At 44.0% G+C, this 12,794-nt stretch overlaps 2 protein-coding genes across 4 annotated transcripts in view; one reads left to right on the top strand and one right to left on the bottom strand.

The window, feature by feature from the left end:
• The window catches only part of ARAP2 (ArfGAP with RhoGAP domain, ankyrin repeat and PH domain 2), a 593,408-nt gene extending 585,525 nt beyond the window's left edge, over positions 1–7,883 (bottom strand). The window contains exon 1 of one of the 3 annotated variants that reach the window (XM_073646268.1): positions 7,603–7,883. The gene's annotated coding sequence lies outside the window, so the exon portion shown is untranslated. Of the gene's footprint in view, positions 1–7,554 lie in introns of all 3 variants that reach the window. The other 2 variants (XM_073646261.1, XM_073646254.1) reach the window with 2 other exon arrangements.
• The window catches only part of DTHD1 (death domain containing 1), a 138,740-nt gene continuing 133,043 nt past the window's right edge, over positions 7,098–12,794 (top strand). Inside the window, exon 1 of the mRNA XM_073646299.1 lies at positions 7,098–7,233. The gene's annotated coding sequence lies outside the window, so the exon portion shown is untranslated. The remainder of the gene's footprint in view (positions 7,234–12,794) is intronic.

Raw genomic sequence — 12,794 nt, 5'->3', positions numbered from 1 at the left:
AGCTGGATGGCAGCTTTCTGCTGGGATGGCATTGAGATGGCAGGCAGGATGGTAGCAGAATGCTGCCATCCAGCTTGTCATACTTCAGAGATATTGCCTGCGCTCCGCAGTCTCTGAAGGATGGCATGCTGGATGGTAGCGCTCTGATGCGATCCAGCCTGTCATCTCAATGCCATCCTAGCATGGGAGAATTCTCCTGCTCAAGCGGTGACATCATTTGCTGGCACCGCATGCGAAGGACAATTGTCCCACGCTGTCAGTGACGTGCATGAGGTGAGCTGAGTTCATTGGACATGAACTCGGCTCATCTGGATGCCGTCACAGCGAGACCCTGAGGAGCTTCACTGAGGAGCTTCTCAGTGTCTGCGGCATGGCAAGCTGGATGGCAGCTTTCTGCTGTGCTCCAGCCTGTCATGTGAATGTAGCAGAGCTGAAGAAGTCCTGGGAACCATGGAAAGGTAAGGATGAGGTTGGTTTATTATTTTACTTTTATTGCAGTAGACATTGGCTTCAGCTGGAATGGGAGATACGGTAAGTAGGGTTTCATTTAGAACATTAAAGGAATGTGTCTTTATTTCAATTAAAGGACTTTATTCTGGGTGTTTGTGTATTTTTTAACTTTCACTATGGGGTTAGTAATGGGGGTGTCTTATAGGGGGTGTCTTACTAACCCGGGCTTGATGTCAGCTGGCATTATAAGCTGACATCAACCCCAACCCTATTACCCCACAGCCACCGCTACAGGGCAGTGGGAAGAGAGAGGCTAAGTGCCAAAATTGGCACGTCCAATGGATGTGCCATTTCTGGGGCAGCAGACGGCTGGTGTTTCTAGCCTGGGAGGGGGCCAATATTCATGGCACCCTCCCTGGGCTATTAATATCAGCCCCCAGCTGTCTGCCTAGCCTTTGCTAGCTATTAAAATAGGGGGGACCCCACGTCATTTCTTTGGGGGTCCCCCATTTTAATAGCTAGTAAAGGCTAGGTATTCAGCTGGGGGCTGATATTAGTAGCCTGGGAAGCTCCATGGGTATTACCCCCTTCCCAGGCTTCAAACATCTGCCCCAGCCATCTGCTTCACCTCCGCTAGAGACTAAAATTACGGGGAACCCCACGCCATTTTATTTTTATAAATCCTTTATTTTAACACTAAATGACAAGTACAGTAACCAACACTGTCACTTTACTTATTTTATATGTGACTGACATGTTTCTATCTATCTAATCTATGTGTGATGCTCTATTCTTTCTGTTCTAAATTTTTGGGTACCGATGATGAATTGCCGGCCGGCTTTTTTAAAGAGATGGGTGCATGAAAACACTATTTTTTTTTTTTTCAATAAATCCTTTATTTTAACACTAAATGACAAGTACAGTAACCAACACTGTTACTGTACTTATTATATATGTGACTGACATGTTTCTATCTATCTAATCTATGTGTGATGCTCTATTCTTTCTGTTCTAAATTGTCGGGTACCGATGATGAATTGCCCGCCGACTTTTTTAAAGAGATGGGTGCATGAAAACACTATTATTTTTTTTTTATAAATCCTTTATTTTAACACTAAATGACAAGTACAGTAGCCAACACTGTCACGATACTTATTATATATGTGACTGACATGTTTCTTTCTATCTAATCTATGTGTGATGCTCTATTCTTTCTGTTCTAAATTGTCGGGTACTGGTGTATGCCGCTGCTGAATTGTGAATTGAACTGTGTCTCCTCCTCCCTTTACTCCTCCACCTTTGAAGGTGTTTTCTATGTGTTTTCTATGTGTTTCTATGTGTTTTTGTTTGCCTGCCATTGGTTTTAACGGTGTTTGACAGTGTTCGACAGTGTTCGACGAACCGTTCGAAGATCATGCCAGTGTTCGATGAACCGAACCGAAGCCGAACACTACGGGGGTGGCTCAACACTAGCCCTGAACACACTACAGCAGTACCTTCCCTAGGAGGTATATGTTGGGATGATCTACCAATATATGTCTTTAGTAGAAAGCTGTGACATTTCCCACTGTCCAGACATGAAAAAGAATATGAAAAACAAAAAACTGAATATCACCTTTAAAAAAATAAGGAAATGTGAACAGGTCCTAGCTGCTGTGATTAGGCATGAGAGAATATTTCAATGTTTGGTTCGGAAAAGTTCGCCGAACAAATTGATATTCGCCAAATTTATTCGCCGAATGTTCGTCGAACATTTCCGAATCCCATAGGAGTCAATAGGGGGACCAAAAAAATGCATATACAGGACCTAGAAATGGGACCAAAAGCTGCCAAAACGCATCAAATTAGGTGTAGTCACCAGGGAAATGCCATCAATTGACCCAGAGTACAAGTACTATAATTATTATTACTGTGACAGCGACATTTATTCAGTTGCGTTTTACAGGTCAAAATGGTTCACTGACTGGTACAACAGGAGAGAGGACCCAGCCTGTGAGAGCGCTCTGTCCCGGACGTGATTTGTGGAACCATTATGAAATGGACCGCGGAGAGCGTGGAGGGGCGTGACTAAGCAAGCACCGGACTGTTCACTAGATCCTCTGATGGTGAGATTAGACTTGCCTCCCGATGAACGCCAGGTGCCACTCCAGGACAGACCAACAGATGTGCAGCAGATGGACCCAGTGGGACAGACTAGATGGTGCAGCAGGCAGAGTCTGTATCAGAGTGCAGCAGGGAGAGTCTGTATCAGAGTGCAGCAGGGAGAGTCTGTATCAGAGTGGAGCAGGCAGACTCTGTGTCAGAGTGCAGCAGGCAAAGTCTGTATAACAGTGCAGCAGGAAAAATTTGTATCAGAGTGCAGCAGGTAGAGTCTGTATCAGTGTGCAGCAGGCAGACTCTGTATCAGGAGTGCAGCAGGCAGAGTCTGTATCAGAGTGCAGCAGGCAGAGTCTGTATCAGGAATGCAGCAGGCAGAGTCTGTATCAGGAATGCGGCAGGCAGAGTCTTTATCAGAGTGCAGCAGGCAGAGAGTGTATTAGATTGCAGCAGGCAGAGTCTGTATCAGAGTGCAGCAGGCAGAGTTTGTATCAGAGTGCAGCAGGCAGAGTCTGTATCAGAGTGCAGCAGGCAGAGTTTGTATCAGAGTGCAGCAGGCAGAGTCTGTATCAGGAGTGGTACGCAAACTTACACAACTTAGACTGCAAAACAGGAAGGTTCCACTACAGCCAACCCAATAGATGGAGACTCAATCAGGATTCCCCACATTTAATTAAATTAGTGGCAGACGCCAGCAAAGTGGTATCAATTTCACTACTGTAGAAATAGTGTAAATAAGACCCACACCTCATTCAGTACAGCCAACACAGGAGATGGAGACCTAGCGAGGAGTGCTCACATTGCCCTAAATGACGGTGTAACACCACCGAAGTGGCATCAATGTCATCAGACTACAAGCAGTTTAACGCAGACCCATACCTGTCCCACTACAGCCAACCCAGGAGATGCAGACTCAATCGGAAGTGTTTACATTTAAAAAATAGGGCCTAAGACCACCATTTCCATGGCGAACAGATTGGAGATGGTGGAATTTAACCTCTTAGCTTTGTCATGCGTAGGATGAAACAATCTTTTACGTGACCACAACTGCGGGACTGAGGGCTGGCTAAGGTGCTGAGAGAGGGCGGAGTATAGTGAACCGGAAAAACTGGTGGAGCGTGAGTGATGTGCAGATTTTATTTTGGATTGAGGAACATGCGGTGTGCTCGGTGAAACAAATACAGCAGGCATGTCTGCTTACGTTACAGCTGATGGGCTGTCACTCAGCCTGACTGGAGCGGGTAAAGAACCAGAGGTTCTGTTATGGGAGACCTACGTGACAATACTTGGCACAGTAACAGAAGTGGAGGAAGAAGCAGCGGATGTGTTTGACGGGGCAGCTGATGGTTGTTGAGATGCGCTGGTCCACATTTCAGCGCGGTATGATTCCCAGTCTAAAGAATGTTGTTTGAGCATGTGAACGTTCATGCATGTAGTAGTCAAATTATTACAGTTTTTCCATCTACTGAGTTTTTTTATCGCAAAGTTTGAGTTGGCTCATCCTTTGCAGAGACAAAAAAGGCCCATGCTAGGCAACGCTTGCTGCCCCTGCGAGCTGCAGACCCGTGACCACTGCTGGCCACAGCCACTGTTGTGGCTAAGGATGCAGTGCTCCTCGTGCTTGCATCACTCTGTGTCTGCGCCATAGAGCAAAATGTAACCTCCTCGTCTTCCTCCTCCACCTCCTCAGATGAGCTACTCAGCTGCGTGACTCTGGGTTCACACCAAGTAGGATATTCAACCTCGTGATCATCCAATGTGTTATCCCATTCCTTGCCCTCAGAGTGACCCCTCTCCTCTTGTTGCCCTGACAGTACAGTACAGTCCGCATGAGCCTCAGGTATCTGAATCTCATCGGGATCACCTCCCTCCCCTGCGGTTAACGTCTGGTGACGAGGGTCAGGAACCTGCTCGGACCCTACTTCGTCCTGCCCCGAATCCAAGCTAAAAAAAATTTGGGCATCGGTGCAGATGCTTTTCTCCCCTTGACTCTGTGACTGTTTGGAGTACACTTCTGATGCCCATGGTGTACAATGGTTGAAGAGTTCTACAGGCTCGCCCATCTGTGATTCGCTACAGTCAGTTGGGCAGTTGGGCTGTTGTGACGCAGGGGGAAGCATGGGTAATTGGGGTGATACCTCTGTGGACTGTACTGCGTGTGATGTTGAGGTGGAGGAAGAAGAGGAGAGGGCACTGGAAGCAGAGCTTACCATCCACTGGAGCACCTGCTCTTTCTGGGCCTTATCAACAAGGCGTATCGCTGTGCGGCTGCCAAAGGAAGGGAGTGCAGTAGGCTGTCCACTAACATAAGTTGTCAGTTGTCTTTGGATAGGACCTGTTTGTGTTGGTTCACTAGTGCTTTCACTAACATTACCACGTACCCCACGTATACTTTGAACACAAAGCCTATTCCCCCTTCCACCGCGCCCTCTCTATTTTCCACTCATGTTGGTCAGATACAGTGGTAGGAGCACGCAATTAACTAAAGAAAAATACTTTTCTTCCTGTGCAATAGCTCAGCACACACCTGAATTTCAGCGACACTAAATGACAAGGTAAGATATGGCCTGCCGTATAACGTTACTAACAGACAAAAGAAATTTACTAGTGTGCATGAGGCCGATAAAACCTACAAGATATTCTCCAAACAATTTCAGACTGAGATGTCCCCTGCTGTATTACTTTAGGAACAGAAGAATTTTTTTTTTGAATGTGGATGAGGCCAGTATAACATAGAATATATGCTCCAAAGTATTTCAAACTCAGATCTAGCCAGCTGTAACACTTTACTCAGAGCAAAAAATATTTTTGGGTTACTCTGCATAAGCTCTGCGTTCCGCTGACTTTGACCGCCTCTAACGTAGTAGCAGGCTTATAGTACTGTATGACTTTTGGCACAGGAAAAAATATTTTTTGGACTGGGCCTAGTAAGAGAAGTTTGTATTTTTTACTGTAAAACCAGGACAAGTTCAACACCACTAAAAAAGGATCTGCCTTTTAGCAGACTGGATCAATTTTGCCACAGTAAAAAACCTTTGGTGGACTCAGTCTGCCAACCAAAAATATATATATAGGTTTGACTGTGCATACAAGCTGAATTTGACCGCCACTGACGTAGTAGCTGGCTTATAGTACTGTACGACTTTTCGCACAAGAAAAAATATTTTTTGGACTGGGCCTAGTAAGAGAAGTTTGGTTTTTTTACTGTGAAACCAGGACAAGTTCAATGCCACTAAAATAGGATCTGCCTTTTAGCAGACTGGATCACCTTTGTCACAGTAAAAAACCTTTGGTGGACTCTGTCTGCCAACCAAAAATATTTATAGGTTGCAGAGGAACACAGGCCAGGAATTATGTACACTATCTGACTACCACACAAGCGCCCATCTATCTAGCTAATATATCTCATTACACAGGAGAACACTGAGCTGCGTCTGTCTCCAGCAGTGACATGGATATAATGGCGCTGAGGGAACATGGCCGTTTTTTAGATTCAGAGGACATGTGATTTCTGCAGCCAATTGCAGAAGCCCTTATATCTGGACAGCGTAGATGCTTCCTGAGCTATGATTGGCTGGCCGCGCTTTCCTCAGTTAAAGTTACTGCCCACAGGAAAAAAAAACAGTGTGCCGCTGATCTGACCTGTTCTAAGCTCTCCACAGCCCCCACACTCACCTGGCACATGTCACTGCTCATCATACACTTGCACTATGCAACAACAACAAAACTGTTCAAAACGCCGCGTTTGCCCTGTATTCGCAGTCCCGAGCAAATTCGTCAAACTTTTCCGATTTTAAGAAAATTTGCTCGCCTTTACCATCACGAATCCAGATGTGCCATATTCGTGCCAAATTTGAAATTATCGAACATTCGCCGAACAAATTCGCTGTGACTACATAATATACAAACAGAAAAATACAGCAGCACTCTGTTAGGCCACGTGCACACATTGAGTATGTGGTGAGTTTTTTACCTCATTTTTTGTAAGCCAAATCCAGGAGTGGGTGATAAATACAGAAGTGGTGATGTGTTTCTATTCTACTTTTCTGACTGTTCCACTCCTGGTTTTGGTCTGCACGTGGCCTAAGCACTAAGATGTATGCAAACACTGGATATATGAAAAAGCCCACGAACCACAACAAGTCGTGCCTTTCTTTGATGGGATCCTAAGTCTAATACAGGCATAAGTAGAAAACTGGCTTGTGGGCTCTCATGAATTGGCTAATTTCTACCTTTATTTTTCTAAATATATGCCATATAGCAAAAATGCAATACAATTTTCATATATCAATCTTTCCATACATCTAGCACCAGATTGCTGCTGTATTCTTTTGTTTGTATATTCTGCATAGGAATATGTTTTACATAGCAGATAGTATATTATGCTATTCCATTCTCCATTCTGACGTGGAATAGGACTAAAGGACAAATCTTTGGCATACAATGGGAGATTATTAGTACATTCAGCATATATAGCAGGAGCTTTCCTGATGCAGATTTTGAACATAGGGCCAAACCATGATGTAAAGAAGTCTTACACTGCAACTTATCATGCCAATGTATAAGAAGCAGATAGGGACTGAGAGCACCACAGACACCGTGGACAGGGCAAAGTGATCTGAGCATGAACATTCACTTTACAACTGTGGAGCTGATGGATATAACCTAGGACAACCAGTACGAACAGTGAGTTCCCTATTAAATATGCATTGGCGGATAAGGCATTTATTAAATATAAGTGTTTAAGCAGAAGAATAAGTTTCAGTATGACGGGGGGATATCTGTAGTTAGAGAAATACTGATAAGATCACATTAATATAAACTTTTAGGATTGATATCTCTTCATAAGAAATACTGCTGTAATGCAAAAGATGTACAATAAAGCAAAATAAAAATAATAGCTTAGTACTTTTATACTGCATAAAGTCAAACATGATCAACCCAAAATCACATGAATATACTGAAAGTATAGAATACACGGAAAGACAGATTGTAGTATTGTGCAACCTTTGATTTTTCTTCTTTCTTGCTTTCTGTGCCTCTCTTTCTCCTTACCTTATGAAGCGAATGTGAATTGTAAATATCCAAGTCCCTTATCAATATTCTCATCGTCTCCAACAAGCGTCTGCTATGCAAACGCTCCAGGCATTACGTACAGTATGGGGCGTTTGTTTCTTCCTTTTCATTTTTCCTGCTTCCTTCATAGACTTTGTCCCCAGAAAATACTCTTTCACAGAGACAGGACACAGGTTTTCCTTATTTTCTTTTTACCTAGGCAATTAGATAAGTCACACCTAGTTCTGCAAACTCACAAACTGAGTCAACAGAATGGAATGTTTTCTTGTACATGAGCTGCAATCGCTCTTTTTTTTTTTACACTGTGTCGAAAGAACTGTCATTATATGTGCTGAGAAAGTATCACCCGAGGCCAGAAAATAACTGCCAGTACACATGAATATTCGTCGAGCATGTTACCAGTATCAGTATTTTTACAATGTATCATTCTTAACTATATGCAATATTTTATGTTTGCCTTTCTCCAATTTTGCTTTAGATTGTTGTTCAGTATTTAGTGTAAAAAAAAGAGTGTATGTGGTCTAAGGTCATCAAATATCCAAATCATCTAAAACTTTAAAAATGATAATTTTTTATTAAATATACCTTAAACTAGTAAAAAAAATCAAACAAACATATAAACAGAAGGATAATAATCAATAATTTTCCACTCTAAAAATACCCTAGGTAGCCCTATCCTCTGGGTCTACCTTTCCGCGGAAGTTGGCACCCTGGATAATACGACAAATGGATCCCCCGCTCCTTTACCGCTGTCCCTGTATATCCCTATATATCTCTATGTCTGGGTCAAGGGATAACGGGAGAAATCAATGCACCATATGCAAACAAGGGGGTGTAATAACAATGAATTCCTCTTATTCCTGATATAAACATTCTGTAATGCAAGCACTATATATACTGGACACCAAAAATACAAATATCTTGCAGAAAAGGTGTATTGTAGGCACTGTTCAAATAACGAGATGCCAAGATAAGAAAATATGTAGATACAAACATAAACTCTACTCAAACAGGATACCCCATATCATTCTGTATACACGAGGACCATTCACAGATTTGGCAGTGCAGCTCAATATAAAAAAACACAAAGAAACATCTATGCTGATGGCTGTAACTTGCCCTTTATTATTTATCACAAAGAAATGATAAAATACCAGTGGCTTGATAAAGTGCTAGTGATAAGCTACATATGATTTAAACATGCTTTACCATGCTATGTAACTAGATAATGTTTTGACAACCGATTGCATGTGAACTTTATGCTGCTTTGATATCTTGGCTAACCCATCTATAAAAGCACTGGCACTTTATCAAATCACTAGCACTTTATCGAGCCACTGGCACTTTATCATTCCTTTGTGATAAATAAGCAAAGGGCAAGTTACAGCCATCTGCACAGATGTTTCTTTGTGGTGATAACAGGTATTATTGAGTTGCACAACAGATTGGTTCTAGAGGTATTGTGACTCCTATAACGGGAAGGGCGAACAGTGGCCATGGGTCCTGCCATGCTACAGAAAAATGGGGATCCTGGCTAAGTGTGTGTTCTATTACCTTAGCAATATGCCATTGCAGACCACATGCTACCACTTAACATGACAGGCCAAGATCTAATGAGATAGAGGTGAATGAGGGAAAGCAGAGTACAAAAATAAACTTTTCTTTACTGTTAAAACTGATGAAAATTATATACGACAGATAGCAGGCACAGCACTTAATGAATACATTTGTTGCACAATCTAGAGGCAGGAACTTCATGGTTACATGTGTTGCTACATTACTTCCATTACATGTGTGGCGCCCTGCATGAGTGCCACAGATCCTAGAGGGGTGCATTAAAGGATTTCTCCACAAGAGGCTGCTCACAGCATACACACACCTCCACCCTACCTCAGACCACCAGAGGGAGCCCGGATAGGGATATAAATATGGAGGGTGGACTTAGGCAGCTCAGTGATTCAGCAGTTCCTGCAGAGTGAGACACAGAAACAGGTCAGTGTGCAGTGGAGCTCAGTCTGCTCCAGAGTTAAGAACAGAGCAGAACAGTCTGTTAGCCTGCTAGAGAGCAGAGCAGTTCTCAGTGAGTCTACAGATCTCAGGTTAGTGAGATAGGAGCATGGCCGACGCTCAGAGAGCGGCAGAAGACGCAGCCAGCTAGCTGCCAGTGTGTATAGCCTTGTGAGGGCCCGAGTAGGCCGAAGGCTAGAGGAGTAAATAGCATTGGGGGCAGAGGAGCTTTACCAGCTCACCCCAGAAACATATACCGGACACCGGGTCCGAGTCTACAGTGCCGTATACCCCCCCTGTAGAGACAACCGGAGACCCCTGGAAGACTTCAGGTCCCAGGATCACCCAAGAGCTGATACGTAACAGAGCCAGGAGTCACACAGGCCCCGCAAGCTGGGAGAGTGCTCTCCAAAAGTAGGCCCTACCACAAGGTCAGCCGGTGCAGGACAGAAACCAAGCTAGGCCTAGCTCCAGACAGGACAGAAGCTTACAACAGAGAGGCAAGAAACAGGAGGCCGTACACCCACTCACTGGGGAGAATCCGGACGTGCACCCCTCACCCTACAGTGCTCCGGGGCGTTCCTGAATTAACACCAGTAATGGTACAGAAGTGACTTTCTTGTGTGCTCCCATTCTTGCACTGTCCCGGCTGGGTCCCCTCTGTCCTGCATCCCCCCTCCTACGCTGCCCTGAGGCCCTGCTCCACCTGTGGGGAGCGATACCATCTAAGCTGCCACAACACGGGCCTCAGCGGACTGCCGCAGCGCTGGTGACCCTCACCAGACACCACAGGTGGCGTCACGAACTTGTATATAATTATCCCCCCTTTTTTAAGAGAGACCCCAGGGTACGGGCCCGGGAGCTGACCACCGCAACATCCCCCAAGTCCAGGCATCAAGGCCCGGGTGCCGAGTAGTCCCTATCCCCTGGACGCCACACATGTTACATTATTCCTACAAACCATTATTGGAATATCCATCTTCCCCTGTGAGAACCTCACTGGCTGAGGTACGTTGCTATGACTCCTCACTACTAATCTCAAAGTTCATTCAATGAGGGCCACACGCTCCTTTGTGTGCCACTGCTTCTTCAGTTCTGGTAGGAGAACAAGTGTCCCAGATTGCCAATTTTCACCTGTGTGACCCTCAGGTTTGGCTATACTTTGGCTACTAGTATAAATAACATTTGCTTTAAGCCCCCGTCTCACATAGCGAGATCGCTAGCGAGATCGCTGCTGAGTCACGGTTTTGGTGACACAACAGTGACCTCACCAGCGATGTCGCTATGTGTGACACTTTGCAGCGATCAGGCCCCTGCTGCGAGGTCGCTGATCGCTGCAGAATGTCCTGGACCATTTTTTGGTCATTGCCCTCCCGCTGGTCAGCACACATCACTGTGTGTGACCAGCGGGACCAGCGATCAGGCTGGTAACCATGATAAACAGCGGGTTACTAGGGGCACACGCGCACTTAGTAACCTGCCATTTATCATGGTTACCACTCTGCTACGGTGAGCGGTAACGTCCCGCTCACCGTAGCAGAGTGGTAACCATGATAAACAGCGGGTTATGAGGTGCGCGTGTGCCCCTAGTAACCCGCTGTTTATCATGGTTACCAGCCTGCTCCTGCTTCAGCAGTCTGGTAACCAGGAGCAGGACATCGTGGAAAGATTCTTTCCACGATGTTGCAGCTCCCCTGATCGTTGGTGAGCCTGCCTGTTTGACAGCTCACCAGTGATCACATAGCGACGCAGCAACGATCCCTGACAGGTTGTATCGTTGCCGGGATCACTATAGCGTCGCTAAGTGTGACGGGGCCTTTAGACCCACTTGCCTAAGATAAAGGATCCTTCTGCTGCTGGTTTAGGCCCACATGCCTGAGGTAAGGAATTCTTCTGCCACCTAGTCTTTGTTTCCTTCAGAACCTGCTATCTGAGTATAGTCTCCCTTCTTTGCACAGAAACACCCTTCTTAATGCAAGTCTGTGAAGTTTAGGACCATAGGCCGTTCTACTTTTATGTAAAAAAACAACCCTATTTTACATTTTCTAAATCCAAGAAAATAAAAGCCATATCATAAATATTTTATTTTAGTAGTAAAGCAGTATTGTGCAATACATACATAGGGCTACATTTACCAGCACGTCATGATCTGTCATGCTCATAAAAACTTACATAGTGAACTGAACAAGATGTTGAACTTTGACAAATAAATGCAAATACCTTTTTTTTCAAAGTAAATCTACATTTACCCACAGGTATTATGAGAAGCAGCTGCAAACAATTCTCGAACATGAGGAGACTTGTAAAAAAGATTCATTGATGATGTAGTAAAAGAAACTAAAACATAAGATCAGAACTGATAGGAGACAAGCAGCTTGTGTATTAAAGGTTAATGATCAGATACATCCTAAACAAACAGATAAAAGTTATGCGTCATGTTTGGGGGATAGAGATAATTATAAACAGATGGTTTGAGTATTTTACGGAAGGAGAATGATATCAACATCTCCCCGTGGAGTCCATATGTAATTATATAGTAATGAAAATTACTTAGCAGAGACTCAAGTTTGGTGACTTTCTTTTTAGATATGTTGAATAACAGACACAAATCATTTTCTTAAGTGGAGTTTTATGGATATACGTAATATAAGAGAAAATGATGATTTCACATAAATGTGCATTATACAGTATAAACTTTAAGGGCAAGTGCACCTTTAAGCATCCTTTGAAATGTCATTGAAATCTCAACCGACTTCTAGCATAAATGGTCATGACTATAGTTGAGCAAAAAGACTTGCAGGACCTTGGTCCAGTAGTCACGTAGGTAGTGCTAAGCCTGTTGGACTAGATCATTGTTTATCTCCTACTATCTGAAACATCACTGGCACCTCTTATGATTTGTAGGCTGCCTGATGTTATAATGTGAGCCTACTAGTCAGAATAGGTAATGTGGATGACGCAGGTAGTAGGAGGTTCACGGTGCTCTTGTCCGATGGTCATAAACTTCTGACATGGTTGCTAGACAAGAGTCCTGCAGATATTTTTTCTCAATTCTAGCTATGCCCCTTTATTTTTTATTAGCTTTATGCAGAGATTTTCACATCTCAATTACAAGGCAAAAGATTTTCTCAAACTTTAACTATGTCTGTCCCTACAGTATGTAG

Source organism: Phyllobates terribilis, unplaced genomic scaffold, assembly GCF_046119375.1.
Source record: "Phyllobates terribilis strain yellow unplaced genomic scaffold, ASM4611937v1 Scaffold_1__5_contigs__length_1240528914, whole genome shotgun sequence".
In the NCBI taxonomy this organism is placed as follows: domain Eukaryota; kingdom Metazoa; phylum Chordata; class Amphibia; order Anura; family Dendrobatidae; genus Phyllobates; species Phyllobates terribilis.
Note: the sequence above shows the minus strand (reverse complement) of the source record. Positions and strands in the feature narration are given on the sequence as shown.